The following is a 27515-nucleotide window of genomic DNA, read 5'->3' as shown; positions in this document are numbered from 1 at the left end:
ATGGAGGCATTGGACTTTCTTACTGGACCGGCTCATCCTCAGGTACGTGATCATCGATATCTCGCATATGTTCTTCAAGCTTTGGATTATCATCAGCAGTCGGTGCCGGTACCGGTGCCGGAGGTGCTCGTGAAGAGCTAGCACCTGGTGTTTTCTAGGTTGATCGAACCCACTGATCCTTATCCCCGGACCATCCCGATTTATGCAAGGTTGTGAAATTTATTTGGCTCTTAAGAGGGATGGCTACATCAAGATGGACCCTAATCCTGGATTTGATAAACAGATTACTAAGAAGACAATGTAAACTATGGTTTATATGTATTTAGAAGGAACGTTGTTTACGGTTTCTACTAGCTCAACAAAAATGATTTGTGGCAAATTTATTTTCTTATTATATTGGATACATTGTATCCACCATAAATATAAAGCTCTAAGGGTGGAGTATCTACTTCTGGATGGTCTAAACCACCAATAGATCATCAAGTGAAGAAAACGATCGTGGTGATCGACTAATGTACTCGCACTAGCCTTAGCTCTATAATTGGTAGCCACAATTTCTTTCTCGTTATCTAAACCTTCGTTATCAAAACCAAAAGTCCTAGCATTTGAGTTGGAGTCTATATGTATGTATTGGACTAAAAGGTAAGACCGAATACTAATGGTGGCAGTATGAGACTCGTTTTGGACACAAACTACATTGGAATAGAAAATGCGAACGAGTTGGTGATAAACGACAGGTTTAAGCTGAAAGAGTTTATCAAATTTCCAAGTTTTGAGGGTAGGAAGATATTTATATTTCATATCAATCATGTCTTGGAGTGAGGGGATACGCACTTCCCGTATTCTATATGACTCAAATAGATTAGTGAACCTATGGTAGAGATTTTCACGACGACTAGGTTCATTAAAACAAAAATTTAGAATAGTCATTTTTGGTTCATTTTGGTTTGGATTTGGAGGTGAAATAAGAGGTCGGTTTTGTGGTTGGTTTGACCAACTAGACGAAGACCTAGGGTGTTTGAACATGATATTAAATCGGAATGGAATTAAGGAATACCTGCAATTTTAAAAACACATATATGCAACAAATCAATCCCAAAACTCAATATGAGTCCGCAATATTCAAAGTTCTCTAAAATTAATCATAATGGGCAAATTTTGAAAAATTATTTTGAAAACAATGTTTGAAAATCATAATATGTATAGTTTTTATGAAAACAACATAATCAAAAACAACAATTTTATAATTAAATCATTTTTTATATTTTCGAAAATTTAAAAATTTAAAAAAAAATATTGTGTTTTTGATGAAATTAATTGTAGATTATAGTTCTAGACTACAATCTAACAAATGCTCGGTCACTAATTCGAACTAGAACTAACTAAAACTAGTCATATGTTCAAAAATTAATAAAATAGTTTTTATAAAAGTTTACCTTGAAAAAGTCAGATTTGAGTGGAGTGTGATGTTGTTTGCACGATTTTGATGATTGTAGCAGGATTATATGTTGAAAACTGAGTGGATTCTGACTTAAATCGTTGAAAATGAGCAAAATGGAGATTTTGGGTGATTTGAGAGCAAACGGCGGAGTGTTTTGGAATTTTGTTATTTTGGCAAAAATGTGATATTTAGGGAAAAGCCAAAAACCCGACGGGTGTATAGATACACATTCAAAGAATGTATCGGTAAACATTCATTGTGTATCTATACATAGCGAGGAGGTATCGATACCAAGGTATCGAAACACTTTGCACAAAAATGTCAAAACCTTTTTTTAAACACTTAGAATGCTAAATTAATCATTTCTAGTGGTATTGGCAACTCAAAATTCAAAAATTAATAATGTTCAATTAATCAAATCTATTCCTAAATTTTATTTGAACATATTATTAATTTTCACTAAAGATCATAAACTCCCCCTAACTATTAGCAAAGAATGTAATCAAAAGTTTTATTTTTATAAGCATTTTTCAATTTTAATTAAAAATGCTAAAATCATTTTAAACACTAAATCCAGATAGGTTAGTTAAACCTAATTCTCTCCTAAGTGTCCAAAATCTTTCTTTATCTAAAGGTTTTGTAAAAATGTCAGCTATTTGATGCAAAGTATCAACAAATTCTAGAACTACATCTCCTTTAGTGACATGATCTCTAATAAAATGATGTCTTATTTCAATGTGTTTAGTTCTAGAGTGTTGGATGAGATTTTTAGCGAGACAAATAGCACTAGTATTGTCACACTTGATAGGTATGGTACCAAATTCAATTTCATAATCTAAAAGTTGTTGTTTTATCCATAAAACTTGTGTACAACAACTACCCGCTAAAATGTATTCCGCTTCAGTGGTAGATAATACAACACTATTTTGTTTCTTTGAAAACCAAGAAATCAGCATATTTCCTAGGAATTGACAAGTACCGGAGGTGCTTTTCCTATATATTTTTCATCCTCCATAATCCGCATCAGAGAAGGCATTCAAGCTAAAGCTAGAGTCTCTATGATACCAAAGTCCTAAACTAGGAGTGTCCTTAAGGATCTAAAGATTCTTTTAATGGCTTTTAGATGAGATTCTTTAAGGCATCAACGAAAACAACATGTATAGACTTTTCTACCACTAAAGTTCTTTTATTAAATACTCGATAAGCTTTAGAATTTAAGGAATAACCAAGAAAAATTCCTTCATCACTTTTAGCATCAAATTTGTTGTCTTTACCGTTGTTTAAAACAAAACATTTACATTCAAATGGATGAAAATAGCTAATGTTAGGCTTTTTATTTTTGAAAAGTTCATATGGAGTTTTTTTTTAAATAGGCCTAATCATTACTCGATTTATAACATAAAAAGCGGTATTGTGGCTTCTGCCCACAAATATTTTGGCAAATTATTTTCACAAAGCATGGTTCTAGCCATTTCTTCTAAAGTTCGATTTTCCTCTCAACAACTCCATTTTGTTGAGAGGTTCTAGGTGCTGAAAAATTATGGCTAATCCCATTTGAATTACAAAACTCAATAAATCCAAGATTTTCAAATTCAGTACCATGATCACTCATAACACTAGAAATAGAGTAACCTTTTTCGTTTTAGATTACTTTTGAAAACGTGATGAAATTTTCTAATGATTCATCTTTAGTACTTAAGAATAGAACCCAAGTATATCTAGAATAGTCATCTACCAAGACAAATGCATATTGTTTTCCACCCAAGCTAGTAGTCCTAATTGGCCCAAAAAGATCTATATGGATCAATTGTAATACTCTACTGGTTGATACATCATTCATGGATTTAAATGAGGCTCTTTTGTGTTTTCCTTTAGCACATGCATCACAGATTTTATTGTTATCAAATTTTAGCTTTGGCAATCCTCTTACTAAATTTCCTTGAATTAATCTTTGTAAAACACTTATGCTAGTATGTCCTAGTCTCCTATGCCATAACCAACTATCATGTTCATCCTTAGCAACTAGGCACAAGTAGTCATATTAAAAGAATCTAAATGCACCATGTATATGTTTCTTATTCTGTGACCAACAAGCATAATCCGATTAGATGCAATGTCAACAATTTTACAACCATTTAATTTAAATAAGACATTGTATCCTTTATCGCATAATTGACTAATACTCAATAGATTATGCTTTAACCCATTCACATAGAATACTTTTTCTATTTGTATGGAAGAGGTATTACCTGTAGTACCTATACCTTCAACGTCTTTTGAGTTGTCACCAACAACCATTTAATTTAAATAAGACATGTATCCTTATCGCATAATTGACTAATACTCAATAGATTATGCTTTAACCCATTCACATAGAATACTTTTTCTATTTGTATGGAAGAGGTATTACCTGTAGTACCTATACCTTCAACGTAATCTTTTGAGTTGTCACCAAAGGATACCACTCCTTCATTTTTGTCGTTAAGCTCAATAATCTGACTCTTGTCTCCGATCATGTGTCTTGAGCATCCACTATCAAGGAACCATGAATTTGAACTTGTATTTTGTGCCTTGTAGCAATGCTCCTTTTCCTACAAACATAGATTAATTTCTAATTTTGGTACCCAATTCTTTTGGGTCCATTTAATTTAAATAAGACATGTATCCTTTATCGCATAATTGACTAATACTCAATAGATTATGCTTTAACCCATTCACATAGAATACTTTTTCTATTTGTATGGAAGAGGTATTACCTGTAGTACCTATACCTTCAACGTAATCTTTTGAGTTGTCACCAAAGGATACCACTCCTTCATTTTTGTCGTTAAGCTCAATAATCTGACTCTTGTCTCCGATCATGTGTCTTGAGCATCCACTATCAAGGAACCATGAATTTGAACTTGTATTTTGTGCCTTGTAGCAATGCTCCTTTTCCTACAAACATAGATTAATTTCTAATTTTTGGTACCCAAATTCTTTTGGGTCCATATTCATTAGTCTCTAAAATCCTAGTCCCCTTGGGTATCCATTTATATAGGATATTCTTATCTTTAGTAGTATTGAGTCCTTTAGGGACTCATATACTTCTAACGATTTTTCTATTAGAGGTTCTTTGGGGACCTCTATGATTCTAGTTTTTAAAAATATTTCTAACAAAGTTGGATTTTTAACTTTCTCAATTTTCAAAATGTTTTGTTCGAACTTTATTGAAAGAAGCTTTAAGATCATCTATTTCTTTTTGATGATTGTCATGGACTCTTGAAAGTAAATTATGCAAATTAGAATTTTTCTTTTCAAAATCTTTGATTTTGATTTGCAATTCTTTAATTTTACTTTCAAGATCATTGTTGGTCTTGGATATGAGATTATTTTCATTTTTCAATTTTGAAATATCTTTCTTGTATTTTGAAAATAATTTCTCATAATCCGAAGCCAACCAGTATATTCCTCTACTAACTCATCATAAGAATAATATTCTAAATCAAATGAGTTAGAGGTTACCTAAGAATCTTCCCCGGTGGCTATCAAGCACAAGTTTACTACTTCTTGTTACTCTTCATTTGATGATTCATCATCATCACTCCAAGTAGCTACGTGTGCCTTGTGCTTGTTCTTTGATTGAAACTTATTCTTTAATTGCAGGAAATCGTATTTGACATGCTCGGGCTTTTTGCATTCATAGCAAATGATCAGGTCCTTATCCTTTGGTTCATTTTTGAAGCCTTTATTTCTTTTGAATTTTCTTCCTTTGTTGGACATCATTAATTTTCTGAACTGTTTGGAAAATAATGTCATCTCTTCATCATCGTCGTCATCATCAGAATCACTCTCAACTTTTATGGATTTGAGAGCAACTCGAACATTCTTATTTTTTTCCGTCTCCTTCTTTGTCTCGTCCTTCTTCTCGAGGTCTACCTCATCTTGAATCATCATTTCATGAGTGAGGAAAGAACCAATTAACTCATCGAGAGTTAAAGACTTTAAGTTTTTAGCCTCGATGATCACCGTCTTCTTTGATTTTCAAGCTTTTGGAAGAGAATAAACTATCTTTCTCACAAGCTTCTCGTTTAGAATGATCTCTCCATATGCCTTGAGACCATTGACAATCACGAAAAATCTATCTATCATAGCTTCGATGTCTTCATCCGGTTTCATCCTGAAATTTTCATAGCTATGAGTTAGAAGACTTATTTTGGATTCTTTTTCCTCGTTGGTGCCTTCATGAGTGACTTGTAATTTATCCTATATCTCCTTGGCGATTGTACAAGATGAAACTCTCCCGTATTCATCTGGTCCAAGAGCACAAAATAGAATATGGATGACTTTTGAGTTGAGCTGGAACATTCTCATCTCTTCTTCACTCCACATATTTGGGTCTATGGATGGTTCGGAGTATCCATTCACCACGATTTTCCATGCTCCCATGTCACTACCTTGAATGAAGTATCTCATCCTATTCTTCCAATAGGCATAATTAGCTACATTGAAGAAATGAGGCTTATTGACGGGCTGAGAATTAAGAACAAAGTCGAAGTTTGAAGTAGACGCCATTGATGATTTGATTATCGATATATCTCTTCCCCTCAAGAAGTGGTTAAACCTTCAAATGAGTGTTGCTCTGATACCAATTTTTGAGTTAATGGATCAGATGAATCGGGCAAGAGGGGGTAAATCGGTAATAAAAATTTCAGTGGAGGTTTTTGTAGAAAATTGAAAATATTTGCACAACCATTTAGAGTGGTTTGACTTTCTCAAACAAAGTCTACGTCTACTACCTTAGCTATCCACACTAAGGATTTTCTACAAATTCACTAATTTGTCTTTCTTTTGACGACAAAGAGTAACCTTATAAATCCCTCAAGAATTATACCCCAAATTCTTAAGAACACTATCTCCCAAAGAGAAAATTACAAATTTCGCAAACTTACAGAAAAACCTCTCAAGGCAAGATGTTTGCACAATTCTAGAACAAAGAAAGAACACTCAAGAATAAATAAAATTGAGCACAAATGGTGTTCTTGAAATCAAAATGAATATTGAATGGAAAATAGGCTTGAATTTCTCAAACTTGAGGTTTGATTCTTTCTATTTGATTATCTCTCAATTCTTGTTTCTTATTATTGATCAATAGCTTTTGAGCTTGTTTAGGTATACCTTGGATTGATTCTGAACGTTGGAGATCATTGGTGAAGTCAATAGAGCCATTGTAGTATGTTTTTCATTCAAAAAATCTGTTGGGAGCGTAGGTGTATTGGTACACTATCAAGGTGTATTGGTACACTCCATGTAAAATTCAAATATTTCGACCGTTAGTTGATCTAGTGTATCGGTACACTAATTACATTCGATGTTTCTCAGAGCTAGGACTGTATCGATACATCGACTGTGTATCGGTACACTAATTACATTCGAAATATGGGGTGTATCAGTACATACAGGAGTGTATCGGTACATCCCTTTTGAAAATATTATTTTTGGCCTGATTAATGCTCGAAATACTTTGTAAAAATTGTTTCAAAAATATTTTAAGATTAAAACATAATTTTACAGTTAAGTGAGGATTAAAATTGACATTTAAAAACTTGGAGTAATATTTTTTTATATTCGAATAATTTAATCGAATATATAATTTTAAATCAAATATAAATTCTTAAAATTCAATATTACATTATTTTTTATAATGAAACATCAAAATGTTTTCAACAGCCTTCTCACGTGGTGCCATGTCAACATTTTCCATGGAATGCATGCTTCATGATTCGCGTCTTCCACACATATATATATATATATATTAGAGGTTCAGCGAATGCGCATATGACGATCTGTGCCTTCCCTTAAGTGACGCCAGCTCTGACATAACTCCGCAAAGACACATATGTTGATCCGCGCTTTATCAAAAAGAGTGTTAGATCAGTAAATTTAGGAGAGAGAATGTCTGATAGATAATTAAGTAATGTTAGGTGGCTCGTGCTCATATACCAGCACGAAGACATCACTGACGATGCTTGGCTCACTTAGCTAACTCACTTGATTTTCATGCACAAATGCATACTGACAGAATCAAAGGGTTCTATGTACTTCAAGAAACGCACCTCTAGATTCGTATCTCGATATCTTACCTATATTATCCTTAGTACTTGGGGTGAAATTATTGAACTACTACAATGGAACAAACACCCAGCTAACTTACTCCTCACAAGTACTTAGGGCATATGTGCCCAGTTAGTAAGTGCCTTGGCACTAAATGCGATACATTATGATATTTATGGCTAGGCGACTTACGTACTCTTAATGCTTTAATGAAGATCCTTATTTCCAATGTTGAGATTGGGATTACTAGCTCGTTGTAGGTCAATCACACGAACCATCTCAATTGATAACACGAAAGTCCTTATAGTCTCATACTTAGCCTGACAACCCACAAGGATACTCCCCTAGGAAACAAACAAGGGTGGAGAATTTTATGGTTTGATGTTCTCTTAGATATGACCCTCAACTCAATAAGGGACAATCATTTATTCTCTCATCTCCAAACTTAGAATCTCAAGGTTAAGCAATACTTGCGCTAATAACATCCCTTAGATCGACTACTAAATCAGAATCGAGTCCTCAAAATATATCAGAGATCATTCTAGTGTATCCCACTAAGGCCTACCAACTAGCTACTTGCATTCCTCGCTCACGGGTTCTCTATACGAATATATTTCCTACCTAATTCAATTGGTTCCACCAAAGAATCCATGTACTAATGTCTGATGAAACCACATGAAAAGATGAGATAACTGAAAACATACCTAAGATGTCAACATCCTGACTCTACCCTTCTACAAACTGACAGGCGGGATACTGTACCATCGAACCGAGAACAAGTCAATCCGCTCCTCTATCCTCTTATCAGGGCATGAAACTAACACTTCTCTCAAAAAGTTCTCTTCCTTGACGAGCTACTGGGATTGTTCCCCTTGGTCGAGCTTACACATCGCCATCTAAACTAATTTTATCTCTCACCAAATGTGCTAAGGATCCACATCTATAACACTTCCTAGAAAGTTTGTAGCACCTTCCTCGATGATTTTACCAAAATGCTTGCACTCTAGATATATTAAAACTTTATCAGAGTCTTCAAAGCTCGTCGTAGATGATGAAACTGGTGGTCTCCTATGAAACCGTACATCTGACCTTTGACCCAACTAGAGTGACAAATTTGATGTCACTCTTCTCTGCTCGCTCAAAACTCTGGTTCTCTCTATGGATAACTGCGTTTGGTTTACTGGAACACATTTCTTCCAACTTGGGGCGCTACACTCATTCAACAAATTATTCCTCATACTTTACATTCTCTCTACGGTCTTGGTTTTTCATGCCAACCCTAAAACTCCTCTAGACAGGTCTACCACTAACTACTCAAGGATCTTAATACGAAGTCCCTTATGAAATCTCTTGCACCTCAAGTACTCAGTCGTAACTAACTCTGGAGCATAGCAACTCAACCAAAGAAATTATCTCTCGCACTCGTACATTGAACGGTCTCCCTGAACTAGCTGAGAAAATTATGTCCTCATACCTTATTCGAAGCTATTAGCCATCGCAAAAACTCTATAACACATATTAAGGAAGAAAACACCATCAGACTCTAGACTTATACAAGTACTTTCAGTACCTAAGGGCATGTATTCAATGACACCTTACTAAAACTGACTACTGGGTCCTAGGATCGATTCAACTTGATGCTCTGATACTACTAAATGTAACACTCTAAACTAGATTGGGCCTAAATTACCACATTTAGCTACCGATACAACCCATAAATTTCAAAACATGTTTGTTTTCTTTTAAAACATACTCAATGGTACCATACGACATATAAAATAGTTATTAAAACATTTCAAAAACCAGAGGTTCGTGAAACATAATTTAAAACCAAAATAATACACCTAACTATTTGATAAAATAAATACACAGGTAAGGTTCTCTGAATACATATGCCCACTAAAGCTACAGTACAATACCAAGGAGGAGATACTGGAAGTCCTGCTGTGACAGTGCTCCACGAAATACTCAAGCTATTAACTTGCCTACGGAAAACATATGAAGGATGAGCATACAAAGCTCAGTAATATAATCAATAATCTAGAGTAGTATTAACAGTTTCATAAACATAAGCTTGCTAAAAATATGATTCTAAGCAGTAGGCACATGCATGATGTTGATTAAATGCTACCTACTTAAGGCTTTACTACTCTATCACTGAAGCAGAAGTCTCACGCTTCCCTTAGTCCTCTGCTAAGGCCTCTTCATGAGCACACCCTTATCGAGTCTCAACTCAGGCTGACTACTACTACTTTCCATTATCTGAATGCAACTCTAACTCGACTCGGCATTATCCAAATGCGACTCTAACTTAGTTGTGTACTATATATATGCAATGTTGACTAGTATCTAGTCTCACAAAGAAATCAGACACTAACAATTGCGAATATCACATCCGGCTAACCCACCCTAGTGAGTGTTAGACATCGTGCCCAAATTAGTCATCAAAGTGCCTCGTACACTTGTTGTGTTGTATACGGGTAAGGAAATCACACCTACCAACCCACCCTTCACGAGTGCTATGGCCTCGGCCATAGTTAGTAGCAAAAGTGCCTCGCGTACTTGCTTAAAGTGTTCTCGGATATCCTACACCACTAGACGATCATCACCGCCTGAACTGGAAAAATAAGACAATAAATACATACCTAAGGCCCAGAGCCCACACGAAACTGATATCGCTAACTGACTCCTCGTTTTTTGTTCGGGCCTTGCGCCCTCACTAGCTCTTGAACTGCCTCGCACACTAATAATGCCTCACTAGGGAAACTAAGGTAACCTAGGTATACTCTAGGATAATTGGACTCATTAAGGTTAGTTCATCCTCTCTCTAGATGCTATCTCGCTCATTCTCTCACTTAGAAAGTTATGCGAGGGATTATTATTCTGTTACTGTTGTTATTTAATATGATGATCTATTCTGGTTACTCACTACTTAAGGGTATATTAATCATTATGTGCCTCTAGCAAAGTCTCTGCGCATTCTCAGGGTTTTACGATGATTTTTATATCTGTTGTACTATTATCTAGCCCGATACCTTACTCGGGTTCAACTCTGAGTAGTGATGTAACCCCCTCAGACCGATGCGGGACTCGATCTAATATGGGGTGTCACATTAGGGCCACCAGAGCGACCCATCATAAAAATATCAAAAAAATTAAACTTTTTGTTAAAATACTTAAAATCATTAAAATAATTTATAAATACAAAAGTAATTTAACATTATTCAGAAATAAAGAAGATATATGACTCGGATATAAAAATAAAATACAAGCTATATGCCCCTAATCACACGCACCGTACTCTGCAAGCAACGTCGGTGAAACTCCCCTACTAACATTGATAGTTACACTGGTTCAATCCTTTCAACCTCAAATAGTGAGTAACAGGATGAGCTTTGGAAAACTCAGCAATATAGTACTACCAGATTATGCTAAAGAACATGCATATAATAGATAAGTAAATGTTTCCTTATTGATTCAGACATCTACACACTTTTAGGTAAAGTTGGGGCCCTACTGATATCTCAGGTAGTAACAGACAGTAAGTTTTCAGTTCAGAGGGAATTATTTCGGATGACTGGGTTTAGGAGATCAGAGATTGTCTAGTGTGTTCAAAACTAGTGAAATTATATAGATAATTTTTAAAACAGTAGCAGTTTAAAATGTATCTTTAAAAACCATAGTAAAAGCCTCTAACCGGACGCCACTATACAGTTCCCCAGAACTGCATCCATAAGAATTTACCCTAGGCCCAAAGGAGTAGGTGCCAACCTAAGGGAACACCTTGGGTCCATAATGTCTTACCCTAGCCGAAGCGTAGGTTTCCACCTGAGGGGGGTACCCTTAGGTCCATAAGGTCTTACCCAAAAGCACATAGTAGTGGTGTCATCCATAAGGAAGTGCCTTAGGGTCCATAAGGTCTTACCACTAGGACCATTAGGCCTAGGAGCCTACCCAAGAGTCTCCTTAGGTCCATAAGGAATTCCCAGTCGGTGTTAAACCTATACAAGGAATTACCAATAGTTATTGAACCTGTCAGAGATAGAAATTATCAGTCGGTGCTGAACCTATACAAGAAATTACCAACATGGATTGAACTTGCCATAATCTTTATACCAGATCCCAGAGTACCCCAAATAAAACATTTCCGGTTAATAACCAGAGATATCAGAAATCAGAGCTGAGATCAGAACATAAATCAGAGAAAATATCCATGTGATCAGGGAGCACACTAGAGGTTCCATATATTATTCGGAGGTACTAGATAATCTTATTGGGAAAGGAAAACATGGATATTAATATACCGATTGATTACCAGAATTTAGGATCATTATCGAAAGCATTTATTAGCTGACAGAATCATCAGTTATTCAGAACGTGATTTATCAGGATCATATAGTATTCGGAAAATTTTCGGAGATGTTAGGAGATCAGAAAGGTATTCATAATCCTTTGCATATGAGTTACTCGTGTTTTCAGATATAACAAGAGTGGTTCCATTATTCAGGAAATCAGAGATATTTTGGGAATTAGGTTCTTGGAGAATTCTAAGTGATTTGAGCTGATAAGGGAGAAATAAAGATTCAGGGCATTTACGATTTGTGTCGATCTATCGGAATATCGAGTTAACTCGGGTTGAACAACTCCCACAACTAATGCATATGAACAAGTCAATTCTTTGCACTTCCAGGGTAGTCACTCTTTAATACTAACAACTCTTGTCCATAAATCATCTTTAAAATCGTTGTTGAATATCTTAGGGACGATACATCATGCAAGTTCATCAGTGTTTCCAGAGTAATTCTATCATTTTCAAAATTTGAATACGTACTAGACTTCCATTCTGTTTTACTTAGGTATATAATATAATCAAATTGGTATACGAGGTTGATTTGTTCATTTCAGAGCTGAGGGTATTTGTTATTCCAAGGCTTGGACGTGCTTCGAATCATATTACACTTTAAGGGTATTGTCGTTATTTCATCCAATTATGTCAGTGGAATTACTTCGGATAACATAGGCTTGAAAGTATTCTAGTTCCTTTAGAGTTCCGAGTACTTTATTCATTTCCTCACTGAAGGTTAATTTCACCTCTAGGGGAAATCTTGTCCTTTTTTATTATAAGGGCATTTTTTTAATTTTACCACATAGAGCTATTATTGGTAATTTCTTATCCAAATATTTCCATAATTTAATCTTTAACGAGATTAATCAGAATTTACGCGTTCTGAGCTTAATTGATTTACTGATTTATTCATTGAACTAAAATTTTTTTTTTCGATCAGTTTACCAAGTTCTTTTTCGAGATGTCTGAGGCTTTTACAATGTTTCGTCTTTATTCCAAATTTAATTTGAGTAATAATAATTAACTACATTTTATGGACCAATTTTATCCATTCATGCATGTACAAATTATCAATGGTTTCTAAAAAGCATACAAATGGTAGTAGAGTATTATCTCGATTTCTGTACCATATCGATCGACCCTTTAAACTCCATTCAATCACTCTCGAACTTGAATTCAACGTCCAATAATTCCTCGAATACAAAGCAACCGAATTTACATTAGAAACTGAACTTAATTGAGAAACCATATTGAATCAGAATATAAATCACTGAAAAATGGCTTACCGGGTGCGAATTTGGCAAAATAGACTTCGGAATCGAACTTATGATGTAGAAAAACATAAAATAAGGCTTTTCGAAAAATGTGATTTTTTCGATCAAAGTCAAAGTAAACGGTCAACGGGTTGACTCAGTCAAAGTCAACGATCAACAATCAAAGGTAAACTCGGTTAAAATCAACGAATTGACCTAGTGAGTTGACTCAGTCGAGTTGACTTAGTGTGGTTTGACTCGTTCGGGTCAAGCGGGTCGGGCAGGCGGATCGGGTCGACCTGGTTCTAGAAATTTCCTGGACCGTTTGGAGACCACCACAATCACAGTCGACACATACGGCGGTAGAGGAGGTTCGGTTGGCCGACCATTTCATCCCAAAGTATCCACGATCGCAGCAAGAACGATGACGGAGCAGTGACCCACATGTTCATTTTGATCAGAACTGGAAAGGGAATGCATTGGTAACAGCAATGAGGCACGACGATGGTCGAGGCAACTAGAATTGAAGCAAAAATGAGCAGCGACGGTGGGGTTTTGACAAACGTTTAACCTTTCATTCCCAGTGAACGGTGAATTCTTTCGATGATCGGTCAAAGGGGTTTTGGTCAGAGTGATGCGACAGTTATTTTGGGGGTAACGACGTCGGCTAAGGTGGCTGGACGACGACATAATCAGGGGAAAGAAAGTCGGTGAGGGGAAATGGGTTAGGGATTTGGGGGAAAATCAGGGATTTTGGTTCTTACTGATCGAAGGAAATATTTTTAACCGGGTTTATTTTTCACCATTAACATAAAATAGGCAAATTCAGGACTAGATCCCTGAATTTCTTGTACTTCCTAAATTTGTCTATAGGTTTCAGAAACTCATAAATTGACCCCTAATCTGGGGTGTGACAAGTGACCCTCTAATCGCTCTTATTGAACTTCCTTTCAAACCCTTCGAATTAAAAGAATGACTTACACCTCTAAGGTTCACAGACATTCTCGAAGCCCATACTTTTCGTTATTTCTGAATCTGACTTGCTCATTGTGTCGTTGGTTGGTACATCCCCCTACAATGATCCTCGTTCTCCATCGACTGAAGAAACTTGAACGCGCTATGCCTACTATGAGTACTTCAGTTGTAACCCACTTCTACGAGTGCATTCGGGCCCCTTTGGCCTTTTTCATCCATCGCGGACTAAGTCTTACTAATTTAGATCATCCTTAGCTATTTTAAGCCTTAACTAGGTCAAAAGTAACCATCCAAAGTGAGTAGTATCGATTTTCTTCCTATAGTATCAATAGCATAGGGTTAAGTATCGATACACTTATGAGTATCTGTACCAAAAATGCATTTTGTTTCTGAAAATTTAGATGGTCTCAAGACTAATAGTATCGTTACTTAAACCCTAAAATGGTTATTTAAACTCGATAAATCACCAGAAATCATCCTAAAGGTCATAGTTTGGTTCTTAATCAATTGTTAAATCTTTAGGGAGTTAACTAGGGTCTTCAAATAGTATAAAAATATCTTCTAAACCCCTAAAACATCATTTGATCTTGATATCAAATATAAACCCTAAAATGGTTAAATAGTCAAATCATATCAAATCTTCATACTTATGGTAATATTAACACCCCAAAAGATTATAAATACATTACCTTGGTGTTAGAAACCCGAAATGAAACCCCTTGCTTAGCCAAACTCCTTTCCTTAGTGATTTTGACGTAAACTCCTATTTTTCTCTAACTAGAAATAAACCAAGACTTTGATTCATTAAAACAACGTTGCTAGTGAGATTATGAACGAAAATAAAGCATGAAAAGGGATCAAGACCTTACCCTTAGCTTGACCTTTGAAGAGGAAGAGAATAAGAAAAATTAAAGAAATAAGGAAAAGAAAATGAAAGAAATATATAGGCTTCATCTTTAGAAAATGACGAAATAACTCTTTTGGTCCTTTCTCTTTTTCCTACTAATTAAAATCTTATTTTCATAATTATTTGAGTCCTACCCCAACCTAATTAAATCCAACAACTTAAATTATGAAATTCACGGGTCCAATTACCTTTCACATAAATCTGAAACTACTAACCTATAATTTGGGGTGTTAGTCACAGATCTTGCTTGCATGGTCGTTTTGAGGGCCAAGAACATCTTTTAACAAAATATACCTCCTTTACTTTTTGTTTGCTCTTAGCATGTGAAATGATGAAAGAAATGAGGCTCTTTTTGCCTTAGATTCTGGCTTGGGACTCGATCGAAGGGCTAAGAGGTGCTCTGTTTTTCCTTTTGGTATTTTTTGATATAACGTCCTCTTCCATTTTGCCTCTGTCATTGCAGAGGAAGGTGTGAATGCCCACACAAACGGCTAGGGGACCATTCTAGGCGCATAGAAGCTTGATTGTCACCTCGACACATATGACAGTTTGAGTGACCCCTTATGAACCCCACACACTCGTTTGGGTCGTTAGATGGTTCTGGGTATCGAATCAGCACAACACCCCAACCGTTGACCTTCAATTGGCAGTAGTTTTCAACTTTCGGAGTATTCAAAAGACATCTAAACCGTTTGATCTTGAGGTCAGATCTGAGGGCCAGAAATCAGCTGCATAAATTAAATAGGGTGTGAAAACCTAGCATTTTGACTTAATGTGATTTGAACCGTTGAACTTTTTTTGGATCGATAGCTGACGCTCCAAGTAGCGCAGGGCTGAACATAGGAACTAGGGTTTCTTCCAATGTTTATCACTTGGGTCGTTCTATTTTTGGGATTGGATATTTTGTATTGTATTGTATTGTATTGTATTGTATTGTATTGTATTGTATTGTATTGTATTGTATTGTATTGTATTGTATTGTATTGTATTGTATTGTATTGTATTGTATTGTATTGTATTGTATTGTATTGTATTGTATTGTATTGTATTGTATTGTATTGTATTGTATTGTATTGTATTGTATTGTATTGTATTGTATTGTATTGTATTGTATTGTATTGTATTGTATTGTATTGTATTGTATTGTATTGTATTGTATTGTATTGTATTGTATTGTATTGTATTGTATTGTATTGTATTGTATTGTATTGTATTGTATTGTATTGTATTGTATTGTATTGTATTGTATTGTATTGTATTGTATTGTATTGTATTGTATTGTATTGTATTGTATTGTATTGTATTGTATTGTATTGTATTGTATTGTTGTATTGTATTGTATTGTATTGTATTGTATTGTATTGTATTGTATTGTATTGTATTGTATTGTATTGTATTGTATTGTATTGTATTGTGTATTGTATTGTATTGTATTGTATTGTATTGTATTGTATTGTATTGTATTGTATTGTATTGTATTGTATTGTATTGTATTGTATTGTATTGTATTGTATTGTATTGTATTGTATTGTATTGTATTGTTGTATTGTATTGTATTGTATTGTATGTATTGTATTGTATTGTATTGTATGTATTGTATTGTATTGTATTGTATTGTATTGTATTGTATTGTATTGTATTGTATTGTATTGTATTGTATTGTATTGTATTGTATTGTATTGTATTGTATTGTATTGTATTGTATTGTATTGTATTGTATTGTTGTATTGTATTGTATTGTATTGTATTGTATTGTATTGTATTGTATGTATTGTATTGTATTGTATTGTATTGTATTGTATTGTATGTATTGTATTGTATTGTATTGTATTGTTGTATTGTATTGTATTGTATTTGTATTGTATTGTATTGTATTGTATTGTATTGTATTGTATTGTATTGTATTGTATTGTATTGTATTGTATTGTATTGTATTGTATTGTATTGTATTGTATTGTATTGTATTGTATTGTATTGTATTGTATTGTATTGTATTGTATTGTATTGTATTGTTGTATTGTATTGTATTGTATTGTATTGTATTGTATTGTATTGTATTGTATTGTATTGTATTGTATTGTATTGTATTGTATTGTATTGTATTGTATTGTATTGTATTGTATTGTATTGTATTGTATTGTATTGTATTGTATTGTATTGTATTGTATTGTATTGTATTGTATTGTATTGTATTGTATTGTATTGTATTGTATTGTATTGTATTGTATTGTATTGTATTGTATTGTATTGTATTGTATTGTATTGTATGTATTGTATTGTATGTATTGTATTGTATTGTATTGTATTGTATTGTATTGTATTGTATTGTATTGTATTGTATTGTATTGTATTGTATTGTATTGTATTGTATTGTATTGTATTGTATTGTATTGTATTGTATTGTATTGTATTGTATTGTTTTTAGAAAACCATTTAACTCAATCTGTGTATATGTATATCTTACATCACAAGACTAAAGAGAGATATATATAAAAGAAACTCAATCCAAAATTTTCGGATGAAAATGAGTATTTATATGGACAAAAATAAAACGAAAGTGATCAATCATGTAACTAACCCTTTATATATATATCTTCATTTACCCAAAAGGACATGTACATTTATAGTAATTAGGCAAAAATAGTTGAATAAGTCTATGATTAGGGATGTAAAATCAAGTAATCGTTTAGGCTTCAGTCAGATCCTGTCAGGTCAGGTATAACCGGATATAGGTCATGTCAGGTCAATTTGATGGTTCGACTCAGATCAGGACGGGTCCATGTCAAATCAGTTTGGGTCAATTTCAGGTTGATTTGACATTAGATTTAGTTCAGGTTCAGGTTGGGTTAATTTCAGTTCGGATCAATATCAGTTCAGGTAAAAACGGTTCAGGTTCGAAGCAGGTAAATACCAGGTTAATACAGGTTCGGATGGACTTCACTCGGATCTCATTTAGATTATATCACATTATTGACAGACAAAATTCAGGTTAAATCTTACTGGATACGAATTGACTTCAGGTCGTGTCATTTTTTATCTTTGGATTAATTATTTTTCGCCTTTCATAAACGCTAAATTGCAATTTGTAATTGTATATAATTTAGAGTCAATTACAAAATATATAAATAATTATGGATCAATTTTTTATAAAAATATAATTTGAAGGACTAAATTGAACAAACATGAAATTACAAACAAAAATTTAAATAAATTAAACAACACACATTGATGGGGATCAAATTGAAATAATTTTAAAATGTGAAGTTGAAATTAATATAAAATTGGACTAAATTGTATCCATTTAAAAAGTTGGTGAACAAAATTTTTTAGGGTTAGAGACTATAATATAATTTATAAAATTTGAAATAATGTTTATTATGTGATTTATAGGGTATGAAGTAAATTAAAAAATATATAAATAAGTATGAGCCAATTTCATATACAAATATAATTTTAAGGACTAAATTGAACAAATATAAAATTAAAAAATTTAAATTTAAATAAAGAAAACAACACAAAGGGATCAAATTGAAATAATTGTAAAATATAAAGAACATTTGTAAAATAAACTGAATTGCATTTATTTCAAAAGTTGAGAAAAAAATTAGAACAATTATACTTATGTGTGTATATATAATATGTATGATAAATGTTATGATAATATAATACATGCATATAGATATTATAGTGTATATTATACTTATGCGTATAATACGAGTATACATTATACTTATAATATATGTATACATATATATATGTAATATAAGTATATATATATATATATATATATATAGTATATATATATATATATATATATAAAGTATATATATATATATATATATAAAGTATAAATATATATATATATAAGTATATATATAATATAAGAATATATATAATATATAAGTATATATATATTATACAATTATATATATAAGTATACAATTATATAAATTATATAGTATAAGTATATACATAAGTATATATATATGCATGCATGTACATATATATGATGCATGTATATACTTATGTATATACATATTATATGTAACACCCTAATCCATTCCGACCTGAAGATCAATGAATTACAATGTCACAAGGGACTACCAAAATAGTGACCTAAAAATTTTCTTTAAAACTATTTATAATCACTGAAAATAATTCATCATATAAATAAAAAATGAAACGTGATAACATGGGTTTACAAATAATGGGGAGCTCCCAAAATATATCTCAAAATAATACAGTACCAATAAATTTCAAGAATACGACTGAATACATATAAGGGATCATAATAGTACATGCCCTCTAAAGATGACTCAAGACTTACTCTAATAGTCTCTGGAAATTTGGTCTGCAACACTGGAATATCTGGCGGCGATAACTCCCATCGATCTGCCTCTAAGAACCTGCGCACGGAAACACATTCCGAACACTGAACTTACGAGCTCTGTGTCTCACTAATAATTGTATTATACTACATGCATTCACTAAATGAGATTACTGGTGGCACAGGTCTGGAAATACAAGCTACTAATTTAACTACCGAGTAAGCATCATGGTACAGCTGAGGGTTCTGCATCTTGGAGCTCACACACCCCTCTAGCCATTCTGAGATACCCTCGAGTATCTAGGGTGAGATGCGGAGCTGCATCGAAAACGTACACCCACTAACTCACTCAGTCGAGTCTTGGGGTTTCTGCTCCCAGTCGACTGTTGAAGGGCCTTGGCACTGACTTGGATATACATTGATTGTCATAATTCTTCTAAGAGAAACTCAGTGTCCTAGCTATTTTCCGAGTGTCAAACAAGGCTAGTTTTATGTGGTCCTAGCTATTACTATTTATACTATTATACCATTATAATATTGTTATCTTTTAAATACTTATTTGATGTTATTTTGAAGTATTTAGAGTACCTTGGGTCTGGTCTAATACACCTTAGTCTTGGGGCCTCCTCATTTTAGTCATCATCACCGCATATTTTGGCAAGATCTCTGGCCCCATATTCTTTTCCCTTCTATGCAAGGTGCCTTTCGGGGAGGCATTGGCACTAGGGCTCCTTATGAATACTAAAGGCTTGGTGGAGCTCATTTTTCTCAACATTGGCAAATATAGAAAGGTATAATTTGATTTTCTTTTAAAACACTAATTAAACTTGGGTAAACTATACAAATAATCCCTACTATAAGTATCTTTGTTGAGTTCCTCAACTATTAAAAGTTATAAAATAGTCCATCAACTATAAAATATTACTTCTTTAGGTCCGTTGACTATTAAAAGCTACAAAATGGTTGTAACCCCTAGACCCAGCCTATGTGTTTAGACTAAGTAAGTTTAACGAATTATATTAAAAATTCTTAAAACATTTTTCAAAAATGTTATTCGATAATTTGAAATCATATTACAAATAACAATTATAAAAGTATAATAAATAACAATAAAAGTTGAACTCGTAAATATAGACTAAAAGTGATTACATAAAACAAAACAAGTCATAAATCTAAACCACGATAAATCAAGTGTTAGTAACAAAAACAGTAAATATCATAAAAAGATAAATACTTCAAAAATAAGGAACATGTCACCATAATTGAAAGCAATTCGAAAGAAAGAAACATTACAACAAAAAGTTCTTCAAGAATGTGTCGATCCTTCGAGTGCCTGATTCAGATGCCTATCCACAAGTATCTGAAAGGGGGTAAAACAGTTTGAAAAGTGAATTGGGGGCTCGGTGTGTCCCAATAGTGTAATAAAAACATAATATGTAAATAAATCAACTAATAGTTCAGTAGAATATCATGGAAATCCTGATAAAGCATAAATTTTTAAAACTCGTAGTTTACCCTCCTCCAGTACACCATATGCAGTTCCCCAGAAATGCATCCATAGGGCTTACCTTATACCCATTGGATATAAGGATCCAACCTAAGGGAACATCTTAGGGCCTGATAGCCTACCCAAGAAAGTTCTCGGGACCACGGGGCCTACCCAAGAAATATCTCAGGGTCACAGAGCCTACCTAAGGGTCGCTTTAGGTCCGTAAGGATTTATCAACTTGATCAGAGTTGAACCTCCATTCTCCATCCTGCCCAAAACAAATATTTCAGTAAAATAGTTCATATAATAAGCAGTAATTTTGATTCGTATACGGCATAATCATATTTTCTAATGAAAACAAATATTCAAATATCACATGTCTTGCAGTCATAGTCCATATATCATCAACCAGTAAACCATATAGTTCATTGAACCATATTTTCAAAAAAAGATAAAACAATCATATTGCACATAGAGAACACACCTCGTAAAATAGGGCACACAGTAAAACTACTAAGCACCGACCTCGTCATACTATACTACAGTGTTCGAACCTAATTCATAGCAAACTGAGTTAATATCCAAGTAATATTTCAATCGGAGTATTCATAAAGTTCATGGTTCATACGAGTGACTATCGACTCACGTGGTCTAACGGATCTAGAACAGCTGGGTCGAGCTAGCGAGCGATCTGATAAGTCTCGAATACCTTCAAATAATAACAATTAATCAGTGTCGAGTCTTACTTTATTTATTCTGAAATTAAAACACTAAATTACATATGCATGTTTGGGTTTGACGGTCAATTTGGAGGCTTTCAAGTTTGAATTTGATAAAACGGACTTCAAAATCATACTCAGGACATCCAAAGACATAAAATAGGACTTTTCAAAAATTTTGACTTTATCGATCAAAGTTAAAGTCAACGGTCTGGCCGGTCAACGGTTTGGGTCATGTCAATGGTTCGGGTCAACCCGATTTGGTTTTGCCTGGACCGGTTCCATAATTTTCTTGGATTGACCAGAGACGACCCCGCGCACTGTCGAAGCGTGCGGCTGCGTCCGAAATCATTTTCACCAGTCGAATTTCCCCAATTCAATAATGATCTCATATACATCTAAAACCAATCCAATATCACCAATAAACCAATCCAAATATCACCATCAACCAATTGTTAACTTACCCAATGATGGTCAGCGACGGCGCATCAACGACGAACAAAACTGGTCGGATTTTGATCGTACGACACCGGTGAGTGCAGTGGAGGCAGCTGTGAGACGAAACAATGCCAGTGGCGAAAATGAACGACGGTTGAGGGTTTTTCGACTATTTTTCGTTGGCTGATCCACAGCGAACGACGTCATTTCTCGAAAAATTAGGGGTTGGGTTTTGATCACCATTCGACGGTGAATATTTTGGTGGTGGTGGTGGCTTGAGCTGGGATGGTCGGACGGTGGTGGATTTGGTCGGTAAAGGTGATTGACTGGGGAGGATGAATTTGGGGTTTAGGTATCAGAAATTTAGGGGAAATGAGATAGCTCGATTGGGGGGAAAATAAATTTTCACCATGTATTAAAAATGGGCAATATCAGGTTATAGTCCTGGAATTCCTGCAACTTTAAAAATCGGGCTGCCAGCTTCTAAAGCTTACGATTTAGCCCCTAAATTTCATTAAATCAATCCTTTTTAATTTTAATTATTATTTTACTTATTTAGGGTTGTGACAATGGTTATTAGACTATTGATATATTTCAAACTCATCATTTATTGTAAAACAATTGGCGGCAGTCTAAGGTAGACGGTAACATACTGCCTGAGATATGATAACATTTAATTCCAGAATCTCAAATATAGTCTCAAGTAATTCTTGAATTAGATTTTATCTCAATGTCAACATGTTAATGTCTAGCTTAGACAACAATGAATTTTGTAACTTCTAATAATTGACTCAATAAAGCAACGTCCTATGATAAAAGGACAATTTGTGTAATTTACCCTTAAACCAATATTTGCTTTACTAATGAATGTTTTCCAATTTGTATTTTTTTTCAGGTTTTGAATGACCAAAAATTTGCAATCATGGTTTTGATGGCCATTTTTACAACTTTTATAACTACTTCAGTTGTGATGGCAATGTATAAGCCAACCAAACGAAAGGGGAAAGGAGAACACAAGCACAAAATAATCGAGAGAAAAAACACTAATTCTCAGCTTCGGATATTAGCTTGCTTCCATATTTTGAGAAACATTCCTACTATGCTTAATCTTATTGAGGCTTCACGTGGATCTGAGAAAAAAGAAGGAGTTTGTGTACATGCATCATAGTATCAAATTGCGGTTGCGGATTTTATTGCGGTTGCGGATGCTACGGACGTTACATAATGTTTTGTGGCTGTCGCGGGCATGATTTCTTCCTCAAAAATCACAATACGTCTAAAATATTATATTTATACATTTTACAATTATATTTTAATATACTAATATTAATATACTATTTTAATATTTTATTTTGCAAATAAAAATTTAATTTCATAGATAAAAATTTATTAAAAATAAATATAAACCATAGAAGTGATATCATACTGGATAATGGTTAATAACAATTATAATGTTAATGAATAACATATAAACAATATCACTAAAATCATATTAATTTTTTTATATTGTAACATAAAAATGTTCATTTTACATAACTTAGAAAGAAAAAAAATACATAACTACAAATATACAAATTCTATATCTTACAGTTCACCACCAAAATGAATGGAGTGGTAGATCTAAAGAATTTTCATCTTCGTCATTGTCTTGGTTTTGATTCCTTCCTATGATGTATGAAGAATACATCACATTATGTGCATCATAAGATGCATCATTGGTAGGAAACATGTTGTATGATAAATGATGACAAAAAAAATCCATAACTTGGATTTTGTTCAAGGTAAGGTGGATAACATGAATTTGGTTGGTAGGAATGAGAACCATGAGATGATTCACTAATTTCATTATCATTTGTAGCTGAACTATATGATGATGAATCTGCAAATGAATCATAAAAGGGTTCTCCCATCCTCCTATGAGTTCTATCATCATCATCTCTTCTATTTTGTGATGCATTTGTTCTATACAAACCTGAATTATCATCGTAAGGATATATGGACGTACCTTGATGTCCATAAAAAGCAATAGAATAAATGTGTCCATATTCTGATTGGTACGTACCTTCATTATCACCACCATGATCATCACAACCACTATCATCGTCATCGTCATCATCATCATCATAACTTGACGTCGATAGTTGAACATTTTCCTCATTAAATAGAGTATGTGATCTATTCATATCTTCACCTTGAATTTCATCATCAGTTTCATTAAGTAATTCCTCAGGCAACCATGAGAAATTTTGTTCACTATCATGTGTAGCATTCTCTCTTTATTCAATGCATGCATTTAGTTGGTCATCTTCTTCAAAAATATTTTCAATATCAATCAGATTAAAACCCATTTCTAATTTTTGTACATTTTTTCTTTGCATGTGTCTCAGTTTCAACCTCATATTATAATGGATATAAACCAATTTTTGAAGCTTTTTATGCTTGAGTTTATTTCTCTTCTTTGTATGAATCAAACTAAAAGTACTCTAATTACGATCACAATTTGAAGATGAAGTTGTTTGACTCAAAACTATGACAACGATGCATTGAAGTTGCAGTGCATAATTTCCATAATTAATCCACCATTCAACTACAAAAAACATAAATATTAAGATATAATTCATAAAGTATTTATACAAATATCTTTATTATTTTCAAAACTTAAATTGTCTGAAAAAACTCATAAATGATCATGTTAAAACTACTAATTCATTCATTTTTTAGTTGTTGCTATATCGAGACAAAATGGATTCAAAACTTAAACCGTTACATAACACCGCAACACGCTACAAATTGCGCAGCAACGCCGCAACAAACTTTAAATTATCTGAAATATAAAATTACATAGTTGAATTATTCTAATTTAATTCTTAAAACTGGATTATAAATATATATCATTAATAATATCGTAATAGTTATGTTTAAAATTAATTACTTAAATTTGAATTAATTAAATTATTTATTAATGTTATTTTAAACTTAAATTAATTTAAATTTAAATTGAATTTTTCTCAAATCTAAAACTAACGTGATTAATTTTAAATTAATTTTTATATTAACATTAAGTATCATAATTATATGTTTATTTATTATTATATTGGGAAATAATTGATAAACGATGGAGTAAACAACTTCATAATAATTTACATTCTGCTGGTACATTATAAAACTTTTAAATTTAAATTGTGATATATTGTTTAGATATTTATTATGCTATTTTTTATGTAGGATATTTTCTAAATCCACAATTTCTATACAGAAGCAATTTCACAAGTGAAATGATTCGTGAAACTATGAATAGAGTTAGAAATGTCATACAGAGGATATAACTCAACTTGAATGATCAAATTCTTGCAATGAACCATGTAATTATAATGTACCAGCAGAATGTAAATTATTATGAAGTTGTTTACTCTATCGTTTATCAATTATTTCCCAATATAATAATAAATAAACATATAATTATGATACTTAATGTTAATATAAAAATTAATTTAAAATTAATCACGTTAATTTTAGATTTGAGAAAAATTCAATTTAAATTTAAATTAATTTAAGTTTAAAATAACATTAATAAATAATTTAATTAATTCAAATTTAAGTAATTAATTTTAAACATAACTATTACGATATTATTAATGATATATATTTATAATCCAGTTTTAAGAATTAAATTAGAACAATTCAACTATGTAATTTTATATTTTAGATAATTTAAAGTTTGTTGCAGCGTTGTTGCGCAATTTGTAGCGTGTTGCGGTGTTATGTAACGGTTTTTTACCGCAACAATTGTGGAGTGGTTCCCTTATCGCATTGTGCTGATATTATGTCGCGGTAACCTTAAAAAATGTCACGCTTCTATCATTACGCTACGTTGTTGCCACAATTTAGTACTATGGTATGCATTGCACCTCATGGAGCTCTCCGAAAGGTCATCTGCTATTCTTTCGGAATAAAGGGACGAACTCCGACGGTGATCAATTTGTGATTGCTTTCAAGACTTTTCAGCAACAGAGCCGAGTGTCGGTCCTCCCGATGACGGCCATCTCGTCATTGTTTAGCATGCATGAGGACATCTGCAATAGCTCGAAAAGAAAAATGGTTGCCATGATTATTCTCCCCTTCCATAAACACCAGAGGGTGGACGGAATGTCTGAGACGATTCAAACCGAATATCAATTGGTTAATAAGCGTGTTCTCGGACAAGCGCCGTGCTCCGTGGGCATCTTGGTCGATTGTGGTCTAGGCGGAGCCACGCATATATCGTCAAGCAACGTTGATTCCGTCGTAACGGTATTATTCTTCGGTGGACATGACGATCACGAAGCACTTGCTTATGGAGCTCGAATGGCAGAGCACACTGGCGTTAGTCTAACTGCCGTTCGCTTCTTACTCGGACCCGAAGTTTCTAGCGAGATTGTCGCGGCCGAGATGAACACAAACGACGAACACTTTCTGACGGAATTCAAGAACAAAATCTCGAACAACAGCTCTATAAGTTATGAAGAAAGAGTGGTGAGAAACTCAACGGAAACCATCGAAGCAATCGGAGAATTCAGCCGGTGCAACCTTTTTGTGGTGGGGCAAATGCCGAAGTCTCAAACGACGGCCAAAATGAATGCGAAGACCGAGTGCCCTGAATTAGGACCAACAGGAAGTTTGTTGATTTCACCTGAATTGTCAACATCAGCATCAGTTTTGGTGGTGCAACAGTTTAAAACCACGAAGCAATCACCTTCTGCTTCAGTTTCCTCTACAAAGGTTGCAGAGTTAGCTGAAGAGTACGTGGAAAGTCCAAATACTTTTACGTCAATCATTTCTCATATTTAACCATGGTTATCAAAACCGGACCGGACAGGCCGATTCAACCGGTTGAACTGTGAACCGGTGGCCTGTCCGATCCGGTTACCTCACAAAACCGGACTGGTAATGAATTAGCTGAAAATCGGTAAAATTGGGGTGAACCGATTGAAAACCGGCCAAATCAATTTGAACCGCCGGTTTACTTTTTTTCTTTAAAAAAAAAATTAAATCAAACGACGTCGTTTGTTCAACGAGCCAAGTCAAATTCGAGTATTGCTGAGCTCGACTCGAACTCGAAAACTTTAAAAGTAAGTTCAACTCGACTCAAAAACTCACGAGCTAAAAATTATCAAGTTCAACTCGAACTCGAAATATAATATTAAAACTTGAACTCGAAAAGGCTCGAACTCAAAAAAAAATTAGAAATTCGATTGAAACATAAAATTTGAGCTCAATTGAAGCGAAAGAATAGTTCGTTCTGTGCTCACCAAAATGCTCCATGATTTTGAATGTCAAATTACCTCTATTATTTATAGAAGTAAGTTGAGATGCTCTTCTATGTTTCTTAGCCATGTGAGATTATTTTGTTCTCATACTTTTACTTTTTAAACTTTTGGGATGCTCTTCTATGTTTTTTAGCCATGTGGGATTGTCTTTTTTTTAAAAAAATTAAACCAAATGACATCATTTGTTATGCTTTTTTTAATCCCAATTTTATTTTTTTTGAT

General features: G+C 33.5%; 1 pseudogene; it reads left to right on the top strand.

Moving 5' to 3' along the window:
• Window positions 1–26814, top strand: LOC120123725 (annotated as a pseudogene).
• The last annotated feature ends 701 nt before the right edge of the window (window positions 26815–27515 follow it).

Source organism: Hibiscus syriacus, unplaced genomic scaffold, assembly GCF_006381635.1.
Source record: "Hibiscus syriacus cultivar Baekdansim isolate YM2019G1 unplaced genomic scaffold, ASM638163v2 tig00110402_pilon, whole genome shotgun sequence".
Lineage (NCBI taxonomy): Eukaryota > Viridiplantae > Streptophyta > Magnoliopsida > Malvales > Malvaceae > Hibiscus > Hibiscus syriacus.
Note: the sequence above shows the minus strand (reverse complement) of the source record. Positions and strands in the feature narration are given on the sequence as shown.